The 10,794-nt window shown below is 40.6% G+C and overlaps 1 long non-coding RNA gene across 2 annotated transcripts in view; it reads left to right on the top strand.

Moving 5' to 3' along the window:
* The first annotated feature begins 1,609 nt into the window (after window positions 1-1,609).
* LOC125164461 (uncharacterized) overlaps window positions 1,610-10,794 on the top strand; it is a 348,065-nt gene continuing 338,880 nt past the window's right edge. For both annotated transcript variants that reach the window (XR_007151776.1, XR_007151777.1), the window contains exon 1: window positions 1,610-1,653. This is a non-coding gene — a long non-coding RNA (uncharacterized LOC125164461). The remainder of the gene's footprint in view (window positions 1,654-10,794) is intronic.

Genomic DNA, 10,794 nt, shown 5'->3' with positions numbered 1-10,794 from the left:
TATCTGATCATTCAAAATTAATTACACTGCTGCATATATTCTGCAGAAAGCTAAATCAATATGAAATTCAAAAGTGCACAACAGGCTTATTTGCTTCATAATGCATCTATTTACTTTTTTAAATTATAGCATTGTGAGTTTTGAAATTAACCATCACTCCGTCCTAATTTGTCTTACATTAACACCTAGACAGAATCAATCGGAAATGAACAGAGAATTTGTTCATTCAACATTTATAACCACCATTCAATAATTCATAACTAATGAACCAGACAATATTCTAACTTGTGTTATAATTATATTTGTACCTGCTTTATATTATCTCTGGACTCTATCTTATCATCATCAGCCAAAGCACCTAGTACAGTACATTGAACACGGATATACACATAGCTGCTGAAGAAAGGGATGGGAAGGGGGCATGAAAAGGTAAAAAATGAGTGGAAAGGGGGAAGGGAAGACAGCCTTTTGGATTTTTATTATTTTATATATATTCAGAAGTTAAATATAAGCATAATTACAATGGGCGAGGCTATTATGAAAGATCCCAATGAACACAGCATTTTGACTTTTGCAGTGAGATCATTAAAATTATTTTGACCCTTCTTGGGCGCCTGGGTGGCGCAGTCGGTTAAGCGTCCGACTTCAGCCAGGTCACGATCTCGCGGTCCGTGAGTTCGAGCCCCGCGTCGGCTCTGGGCTGATGGCTCAGAGCCTGGAGCCTGTTTCCGATTCTGTGTCTCCCTCTCTCTCTGCCCCTCCCCTGTTCATGCTCTGTCTCTCTCTGTCCCAAAAATAAACGTTGAAAAAAAAAAATTATTTTGACCCTTCTGGGTAAAATTTACTTTTAGAAGAAGTTGAGACTATGATGGTTAGTACTTTAATGTCGGGAATAAAATTAGTAGAATATTTTCTGGTTTTAACTCTAATATTTTGCAAAGGTATTTTATTTTCTGTAAAATAACTATCTTTAAATATGTTTATGGTTTATGAACACTATAACTAAATCATACTTTCCACAAATATGAAACCATTCTAACACCATTTTCAAATACTTTTACCCAGATTTGACTTTTAAAAAGTAATATAAAGACCAGTATTTTTACTAATATGATCAAGGTCTTTAGTAATTATGGATTTTCACAAGATATTTTTTTATTTTTGACTCCTAAGATTTCAGGTCATCAAAATAGGAACACGTTCTTCCTTTCTCTTAACTTCGAAGCTCTCCATCTTTCTCTTTTACTTTAACTCCAGTTTGGAAATGGTATCTTGTGGTTAGCCTCAAGGTGAGCAATGTCCTTGGAGCTTCACCTTGAATTAACCTTATGCTGACCTTATTTAATACACTGTCATCTCCTCCACACTTCAAACGTCTCCATCTGTCTCATTAACATTACAATTCAAAAGTAGCATTAATTTCACCTAAAACTTAACTTAAACTCCCCAACACTAGTTCCCCTTTATCTGCTGATTCCTTTGACGCAGTTTCAATGACCCGAGATCAACCGCGGTCTGAAAGCGGAAGACCCTCCCTCTGACGAATCCTCAGAAGGTGAATAGTAACCTAACTTTACGCAGCAAAGGCCTACGTCACTCGCCTCACTTCCTCTCCTCAGTCGTGGGCGTTTTGTCGTTCGCATCCTCACGAGGGTGAGTCAATGCAATTCAGTGTAATATTTTGAGAGAGGGAGGGACTGTGTTCACATAACTTTTATTACGATATATTTTCATAATTCTATTTTATTGTTAGTCATTGTGTTTTTGTTGTTTTTTTTTACTGTGCCTCATTCATAAGTTAAACTTTATCATAGGTAAATATGGATGGGAAAAACCAGCATACCTAGGGTTTAGTACTGTCCACAGTTTCAGGCATCCCTGTGGCGTCCTGGAATGAAGGTGTCCCCCATGGAAAGGGGGGGCGTCTACTGTATATTTATCCCTCATCTTCCTCTTTGGGTCTATGGCATCTATACCCCTAATAACAGATGCTTGAAATAATCCTTGACCCTGCTTAATCCCTCTGAGCGGTGACAGCCAACTTGTTCTCTAAATTCTTGTGGCGTTAGACTTTTCTTGGAAAAGAATGGGAACCACACACTGGGAGTCTTGTGATGCTTTAAGGTAAGAACATAGTCACGAATTGCTTCCGGTTTTAAGATTGTTAGATGGATTTTTGGCAAGAAGGAGCGATGCTATTTAAAAGCAAAGCCCTGGAGGGGCGCACCGGGTGGCTCAGCCAGGTAAGTCTTCGACTTCGGCTCAGGTCATGATCTCACGGTTCGTGGGTTCAGGTCCAGCCTCAGGATCTGTGCTGACAGCTCAGACCGTGGAGCCTGTTTCAGATTCTGTGTCTCCTTCTCTCAGACCCTCCCCTGCTCGCGCTTTGTCGCTGTGTCTCTCTAAATAAATAAGCAAACAAACATTAAACAAAGTTTTTAGTAAGTAAATAAAAGCAAAGCCCAGGAATTGTGATATGACCTGTGACGTTGTATATCAGGTGACTTCACTGGTCAGGTAAATCCAGCATTGAGAAGTGGTATCATACTCCAGAGTCGGCAGCAGGAAGCCACAAAGCCCTCTTGCATCTCCACCAGGATTTACACATGTTCCTGACGAGAGAGGAAACTTGATACCCTTTGAGGTACACCATAAACTGGTGAAAATGTCAGCCATAACGTTACACTTTTTTCTCGGCCGTCTCGGCTTTTTTCAAGCCTCACTCATGAGCTGTTGATTCTTGACCAATGCGTTACAGGTGATAAATATTTATCCCTAAAAGGAGTCTCTTCCAAATAGTTCGGATTTTCTACCCTTCTCCAGTATCTTATGGGGAAACTAGATTTCTAGGATTCTGGTTGTGGCCAAATTTCATGAGGTCATCTGTAACTAGTACAGTGCACAAACCTGATGTGTGGGATGCTTATCACCAAGCAAACTTATTTGAATTCTTATGTTCATTGAGTTTTCCAGGAATCTATTTTACCTTACTCCTGGGTTAAGCAAAAAATAAAAATAAAAAGCAGTTCCTTTATTTTCTGAGAATTTTTAGAGTCCAATGGTGACCTAAGACACAAAATACACAGTAACTTTTTTTAATAGAATGTTTGGTTCTATGAAGTAATCAACACTTTGATCTTCATTCAAAGATAATTCTTCTCTGTCATGCAGCTGAGGAAAAAGAAATGATCAGTTTCTTCCCTTCTCCCCTCCTTTTATTTTTAAGTTTATTTATTTATTTTGAGAGAGAAAGCATGAGCAGGGGAGGGGCAGAGAGAAGGGGAGACACAGAATCCGAAACAGGCTCCGGGCTCTGAGCTGTCAGCACAGAGCCCCGACGCGGGGTTTGAACTCACAAACCGCAAGATCATGACCTTAGCTGAGATCAAGAGTCAGACCTTAACTGACTGAGCCACCCATGTGCCCCTCCCCTCCTTTCCTTTTTTTTTTAAACTTTTTTTTAACGCTTATTAATTTTTGAGAGACAGAAACAGAGAATGAGCGGGGGAGGGGCAGAGGGAGAGGAAGACACAGGATCTGAAACAGGCTCCACGCTCTGAGAGCACAGAGCCCGAGGTGGGACTCAAAGTCAGATGCTTAACCGACTGAGCCACCCAGGTGCCCCTTCCCTCCTTTCTTAATAGCTGCTGCTTCTATGCCTCCAGGTGTGGGGCAGCAGGGATTGAAGGTAGGAAGAAGGAGCAGGAAAATCCTTAATGAACAGGTCCAGTGCTAAATATGTTTCATTCTCTGAGTCTGGAAATTGTTCGAAGAGGTCTCTCTCCTCTTTGCATGTTACTAGGTTATCTGAAGACTCCCAGCTTTTTTCTTTTTTTTTTTTAAGTTAAAAAAATTTTTTTTAACATTTAATTTATTTTTGAGACAGGGAGAGACAGAGAATGAACGGGGAAGGGTCAGAGAGAGGGAGACACAGAATCCAAAACAGGCTCCAGGCTCTGAGCTGTCAGCACAGAGCCTGACGCGGGGCTCAAACTCACAGACCGCGAGATCATGACCTGAGCTGAAGTCGGACGCTTAACCGACTGAGCCACCCAGGCGCCCCTCCCAGCTTTTTTTCTCTTTCTCCCTCCATGTATCAGTGAGGATCTCTGACTTACAGTTCTTTATTCTGGCCACTTAGTTCTTTGGTAGCTTTTTGGAAGTTTGGGGTCTAGCTCCAGCAATTCTCTCCATGAGTAGCTCCATAGGGCTGTGGGGAGTGGGGACAGAGCAGGAGGAAAGTAATTAAACCATACACAATCTAATCACTTTTTTCCCATCTTGTTCTTGTTATCAGCCAACTCAGGCTTTGGGTAGGAAGGGGACTGTAAAAACACATGCTGAGATGAGACATTGAGAAAGCAAGAAGCATAAAGGAAGGTTAGATTGTCCCTGTAGAATTATTATTTCCACTCAGCCTATGAAAAGGAAATAATGTGGTTTAAGTTTTAGATGCACGAATTAATTAAACATCCATTGTATTTCCTAAAGACTCAGAGAATCCGAGTCTATTAAAAAAAATTCTAGAATAATTTTTCCTCTAGCAGTAGAAAGTTAGTTTCCACCTTTTTTTTTTTTTCTTTTTAAGTCTGTGTTATAAAGCAGTAGCAAAGTGAAAAGCCGAAATGTTTTGGTTCTATCCATATTCGTCCATGGCTGTGTAGAACTGACCTAACTTGCTTACTGGTAGAATTCAGTCTCGCCTCCATTCTGTCTGTTACATGGCATTTTAAAGCTGAAATTGCCTAAGACCTTCAATTTGACTTCCAAGCAACAGTTGGGAAAATCCCACAATGGCAAAACATTTTGGCAGCAAGAATGGAAAAGTGAGCTTTGTCAGGACAAAAGGACAGACCTCACCCCTGAAAGTAATCAGACACTTTTCAAAGAAGGTTTCATAAAGTCAAAGCATGTACTAGCTGGATAGAAACTCCACACCAACCAATTCTCTTAGAAGGTTAAAATTACACCAATTCAATATCAGAGCTTTCAGTGCAGTTTTGATATTGAAGTGTGATACTTAATTCAGTGGGAAAGAATTCTCTAGTATAATTAAATCCAAAGCTCTGGTGAATGTGAAATGTAAAAAGGACATGTGGTTCCCCAAGCATTGTGACTCAGAGAATATGTTTGTTCATCAAAATTGTTCAAGATATTCAGGAGTAAATTGATGATAAGTGATTTGTCCACCAAAGTAGGGGGCAGGGAAGGAGGTAGAAAGAAGACCGGGAAAGGTGAAAGGATTACAAGAAAACTAAAGCATTTAATCTCCTTCTATAATTTTTTCTTTGCTTTTAATATAAATATTCAAAAGCCTGACACTGTGCTTTTCCATGGTGTTCCCAGAAACAAATACTTAAAAACAAATCCAATTGATTTTAAATTGCTGAACACTAAATTGTCAATTCAGAACAACTTCTAGGGGAAAAATAAAATTAGACGCTAACGTGAGCATGCATGGCCTCTGTGTCTCGTGAAGCTGCAACCAGCCGAGGCCACTGAACCCTCGTTAACCAGGGACAAGATGTAGCCCATCAAGGCCATTAAGCAGCATGACACAGGTCCAGAAGACTGCAGGCCTGGATGGGAACTACTTATGCTCCATCTGATGGTAGATATTATTTGATTACTGCTGTGAAATTTGAATTTATATGTCCTCTCCTCTGTCTTCACACCATCGATTTCTTTATACCCATGCCTATTTCTCTGTATCGTACAGTATCTATACTGTCAGCTTACAACAGCCTATACTCATGCAAAGTCAACGATATTATTAGTTAATCTAATAATTGCTAATTATTTTATCAGGCTCACAACACAACCTAAAATCTTTATGTTTTAATAGGGAAAAATAGGAGCCCTAGCATGTTCCATTAACTCGCCCAAGGCCATTGTTTATCCAGCTAGAAAGTGTCAAAGTCAGAAATTGAATATAGGTCTTACTTAATCAGAGCCCAGGCTCAAAACACCACTGCTTTTTACCTTTCCCCCTGTAGGGGCGGCCTTCATTTGCAATGCTCCTCCAGCCTACCTGTCAAAAGTGAAGTGTTCTCTCATTTTTTTAAAGCTTATTAGTTTATTTATTCTGAGATAGACAAGACCGCACAAGTGGGGGAGGGGCAGAGAGAGAAAGAGTGACAGAGAATCCCAAGCAGGCTCCATGATGCCAGCACAGAGCCCAACGCAGGGCTCAAGCCCAGGAACCAGTGAGATCATGACCTGGCCCGATACCAAGAGTGGATGCTTAACCAACTGAGCCACCCAGGCGCTCCCTAAAGTGCTCTCATAAATCAATACTTACTATAGTATTTATTCCTGAATCATTTGGCCAACTTTCATTGCCCACCTAATGAAAGGCATTTAAAAAAATTTTTTTTAATGTTTATTTTTGAGAGAGAGAGGGAAAGACAGAGCATGAGTGGGGAAGGGGCAGAGAGAGAGAGAGAGAGGGAGACAGAATCCAAAGCAGGCTCCAGGCTTTGAGCTGTCAGCACTGAGCCCGACGTGGGGTCGAACTCACCCACTGCAAGATCACCACCTGAGCCAAAGTCAGACGCTTAACCAACTGAGCCTCCCAGGCACACCAGAACAGCATTTTTAAAGATCTACCCAAATATCTAGAAGGGCAAGCCCTCGTTCCCTCAACTTTCCATCTGGCTGCATTGGGGGCAGCTGGACAGGTGAAATACTGAAGACTAGATTTTCTCTCATGTTACACAGTGTGAACAACTTTTAACTACACCCAAGTGAATAGAAAGACCAGCTTCTCTTGTAGTTTCTTTCCTGCTTTGGAACTGTGACGTGCACGCAAATACATACCCTGGGAAAATGGCAATGACAATGCTAAGTAACAAGACAGAATAGAAAGCTCTTGTATACAATTGATGTACATTTATTTTTTAATTTAAATTCCCTATTTGTATGCCAGATCTAACTCAAATCCCTCTTTGATAATTATATGGAGAATAACATATATGTCTGCACCAGCAACATCTATTAACAAATTTAATTTCCAGCAATCAAATAAGCAATCTTCCCCAAAATATCATTAAAAAAATCTAGTTGTCTTGCCTTAGGCACTTCATTAGCTGATATCCACAAATAAACTCACATTTTTTTAATGTTTTATTTATTTTTGAGACAGAGAGAGACAGAGCATGAACAGGAGAGGGGCAGAGAGAGAGGGAGACACAGAATCCGAAACAGGCTCCAGGCTCTGAGCTGTCAGCACAGAGCCTGATGCAGGGCTTGAACTCACAGACCACGAGATCATGACCTGAGCCGAAGTCGGACGCTCAACCGACTGAGCCACCCAGGTGCCCCTAAACTCACATCTTTAGAATTTTTTATAAACTTTATTTGCAATATATGTTTGAGTCATTTTTCCTCGAGACCTAAAATAATCTTAAGTACTTGCTGTCTTTCTGCCTATAGTGCCGATTGCCCTCCTGTCAAAATCAGAAAGTCCTTTTACTCTGTGTTAGGCTGCCACCCAACTCTTGTAACCAAACTCCTGGGGTTCCTAGAACATCAGGGGAGTGGCGTGAAGTTGCCCTTTGAGGTAATGCGCACACACTGTTGAGTCATCTGTCTTTGATCTTCCCTCCCCTCCCCGCCCCCACCCTCTGCTTTCCTCCTGCTGTAGTTGCAGTTAAATATCACCTGGCATTTGTATGACGTTACCAAGATTGCAATATTGTGAATGCCATCTAAGGAGTTTCCATATTTTGCAGCTCCCCTGTGGATTAGCTCCCATCCCTGGGAAGCGTGGCGACCTGGCTCTGTTCCCTGTGTCACTAATAGGTGACCCTCATCGCAGTGGAGGAAGTCAGGGCTGCCTGGAGAAAGTGACTCTGTCTAGGATGGGATAAAATAACAATCATGACCTGTGATATTGATAATTATATGCAGTACTCATTGAGAACTTACTGCATGTCAAACAGTATGCTAAATTCATTGCTTCCTCGCAGGAACCCTGTAAGATTATTGCCCTTAGATTTTTGAGAAGCAAGAAGCCAAAGCACAGAGAAACGCAGTCATTTGCCCAACATCGCACATGAACACATAGCATAGGGGAGATTTTACGCCCAGCAGCCCAACTACAGAGCCTGCTTTCCCGGCAGTACTACAAACTGCCCATGGTAGTTCGGGTGGACAATACTGAGAAGGCAGAGTGGTGGGCTATGAAGCAAATGAGGACGGATGAGCTTTCTAAATGAACACCGTTCAGTATGTCCCGGATTCCACCGTTGTTTGAAACGAATAAAAGTCAGCGTGAAGGGGACATCAGGGATGGATGCTTTCAAGACTGTACATTCATTTTACTCAATCTAGGTGCATAAGAATACAGATGGCTGCATAATTTAAGCCAGTCTATGTAAATGACTGGCAAAATAGCTAAAGCCCTTGGCCTTTGGGAAAATTGCCAGTGTGGTTCCAGATGCTTAGAAGATGTGCTCCCTGGACTAAGCCAGGCAGGGTCCCTTAGGTGAATTAGCACCATTCTGTGAATCACGCCCCAAACATGTAGGCTGTGTACTGTATTTTTATTTATTAAGCAACCATGAAAGACAAAGCTGCAGAGAATTCCCAAAGCCCCGATAAACAATGGAAGACAGCCCAACTGTTGTTTTGTTCACGCTTCAGTTTTCCCACATGCCCCTCTTCTTCTCAAACTGCAGAATTACTATTCATCCCCAAGTTGACTTTAACGAAATGTGGTAATCTGTAGGGATCGTTTTCTTTTAGGAGCAAATAGCAATGAAGCTTGCTATTTAAATCTCCTTTCCATTGATGCACTTGAGTATTTAAATTGCACAGTTAAAAGTAATGAGCACTTAGTATCGTTTTCTGCCTGCATCAAACTGCTCTCTTCCATTATGTAAGAGAAGGTATTTCATTCTGAGCTTCTCAAATGAAATGGAGAGAATAGGAGACAATTTTTACCTGTTTTTCTTCTGTATTCTCTTGATTCCTTGGTTCTCCCAAGTCTTAGCCCAACCTCTTTTTGATACTCACATGCTTTCTTTAAATAATAAATAGCTCTTTGAAGCTGTCTCGGCAATAATGTCTTCTGCCTGCTTTTAAAAGAGCTGTCAAAAATTAGTAAATCCACGACATAAGTGTTTTATCTATCATACATTCTTATTAGCTTCTGCTGTGAAATTCTTTATAAAACGGTAAAGATATAATTAGCATATTTCACTTGTAGCGCAATGTGTGGCTTGATGTTTTGCCAAGGCACTGATCCCCAGTTGAAGGTGTCACAATGAAAAATAAGGCTTTAAAAATAAACTTGCTGATGTTCAGTGACCCAGGCTTTGGGGTCTAACCGTCACCCAACAGTTACTTCTCAGTGCTATCAAAGATTTATCATCAGAAATCTCCATTGACATACAATGTCTATTTTTCAATTAGATTGTGCTTTTTCCTCCCTCCTTGGGCTGTCTTAATTGAAACACAAGGCAGTCAAACGGCTCATCCAGAGTCATGCCCTGAGCCAGTGGCTCAGTTTGTAATGAACGGTGTCCATCTGGCTGGCAGTCTGTTTTCCGTCCTGCTCCCCACCACCCGAGCCTCCCTCAGCTGGTCTTCCTCACTGTGTCAGTGACCAACGGGAGGCAACACACTTCGTGTTACTTTGCCTATGAAAAATGATATCTACATTTAGAATACGCCAGATCTCTTCACACCCAAGGGACTCCAACCTTTCACCTACCACCCTCCCCGTACCCGTCTCTCGTGACTTGATGCTGCACTAGACTGTGTGTTTTTCTTATAAGAATGTATTTTTTTTCTTAAAAAAGAAAAAACAAATATAAGTCCAACAGTAACTCACTGTTTTTTGAAATAAACTCGTTTATGGAAATTGAAATGACAGCAAAAGTAAATATTTGTGAGTTATTTTTTAACAAGAAAGTATGAAATCTTGTTGAAAATGATGTTCAAGTAATTTACCAAAACTGCATGTCTAATTTTAACATCTGAGAGGGTACTTTCAGATGCAGGGAGGAGAAAGTCTCTCAAACTTTTCCTTTGTAACTTGTTAAAAAATAAATTCACGTTGTAACTTAATTATTTCATCACATTATTTTATATTACTATCAAAATACGTGCCAAACATGTGTACAGTATATAATATTTAAAGAATGATAAGACAGATACTCATTTAGCCATCGTTGTATATTATCAATAACTTTGCTTTTCCATTATGTTGAATTTATTGATAATAATGTAAACATATTAGTATTCCTAAGTGATATGTTATTTAGTTTGGCCTGATTTCCCTCTTATAATACCACATATGTATGTAGATTTGTGTGCATGTGATATTCTTTTGTTGCTCAATATTATCCTTTTGACTTGAATGCATGTTTAAATATTTGACTCTCTTTTGTTCTTAATTTTTTTTTATGTTTAATTATCTTGAGAGAAAGCACAAGCAGGGGCGGGGCACAGAGAAGGAGAGAGAGAAACCCAAGCAGGCTCCACACCCCCAGAGCAGAGCCCCACACGGGGCTCGAATTCACAAACTGAGATCATGACCTGGGCCTGGGCCGAGATTGAGTCTGGCACTTAACCGACTGAGCCACCCAGGCGCCCCGACTCTCATTTGTTGTTACAAGACATTGATTTGCTTCCAGGTCATTGCTCTTGTGAAAACATAGCTATGAACATTTTATTGTGCGTTTTCTTGCTGCATATAGGCAAGAGATTCTTTAGAGTACATTCTCAGGAGTGGAATTGCAGTGTTTTTAGGTAATATGTGTGTTTACCTTTACTAGGTAAAGCCAA

The sequence above is a fragment of the Prionailurus viverrinus genome, chromosome B1, assembly GCF_022837055.1.
Source record: "Prionailurus viverrinus isolate Anna chromosome B1, UM_Priviv_1.0, whole genome shotgun sequence".
Lineage (NCBI taxonomy): Eukaryota > Metazoa > Chordata > Mammalia > Carnivora > Felidae > Prionailurus > Prionailurus viverrinus.
The sequence above is the reverse complement of the archived record's forward strand: the minus strand, read 5'-3'. Positions and strand labels throughout refer to the sequence as shown.